Source organism: Eimeria mitis, genomic scaffold (assembly GCF_000499745.2).
Source record: "Eimeria mitis Houghton genomic scaffold, Emh_scaff5436, whole genome shotgun sequence".
Classification (NCBI taxonomy): Eukaryota; Apicomplexa; class Conoidasida; order Eucoccidiorida; family Eimeriidae; genus Eimeria; species Eimeria mitis.
The window spans coordinates 689-1,756 of NW_013573709.1; positions in this window are offsets into that span (position 1 = coordinate 689).

Here is a 1,068-nt window from a genome sequence, read left to right on the forward strand (position 1 = left end):
GAGAATCACATGCATCTCTTCATAGATACGAATTTGTTTTACATATAAGATAAAGCCACGTAGTCGCGGCTGACCTGTTGAGCTGCAGCGCTGCTGCTGCTGCTGCTGCTGCTCTTGCTGCAGTACTAGTCCTGCTGGAGGTTTATTTGTTCTGCAGCAGCAGCAGCAGCAGCTACAGCAGCTACTGCTGCTGCTGCTGCAGTTGCTGCTGATTCTGCTGCTGCTGCTGCAGCTGCTGACGCTGCGGCAGCGGCTCCTGCCGTTGCTGCAGCTATCCCTGGAGCTGCGGCTACTGCTGGCGCAGCCCAAAATGTTCCCTGCTGCTGCTGCTGCTGCTGCAGCTACTGCAGCAGCAACAGCAGCCACTGCAGCAGCAGCAGCAGCAGCAGAGTTGCGAGAGCAAGGAGACAGGCTCTGTGTTGCCCCTTTCAAATCGAGAACCTCAGCATAGGGTTAGAGTGCATTCTGTGCTTCCTGCTGCTGAGGCTCAGCTATGTTGTTTGTCTCGCGCTGCAACGATGTGTTGCTGCAGCAGCTGCTGCAGCAGCTGCTGCTGGCTGCTGCTGGAGGCAGCAGCTCTGCTGCCCCTTCTTTACCCAGCAACTATTGGGGTGTACGTACACCTCAAGGCCCCAATCAATTCCTCTGGCTCCGACCCTCACCTCAGCTCAACAACACTCCGAAGGGGCCCCCCTGGGGCCCCCTCCCACATCACGTTGGGGGGCCCCTGGGGGCCCCCCTCCCACATCACGTTGGGGGCCCCTGGGGGCCCCCCTCACACAGCACTCGAGGGGGCCCCCCTCACAAAGCACTTGAGGGGGCCCCTGGGCCCTCCCTTTGCACAGCTCTTCAGGGGGCCCCTGGGGCCCTTCGTCATACAGCACTCTATGGGGCCCCTGGGGCCCCCTCACACAGCAGTTGAGGGGGCCCCTGAGACCCCTCGCAGGGCATATAAGGGGGCCCCTGAGGCGCGGCTATGAGTAGAGTTCTAGCCTGCTGCCTCTTCTTTGGGGGCGTCCCCTTACTCCCCCAGATATATATATATATATATATATATATATATATATA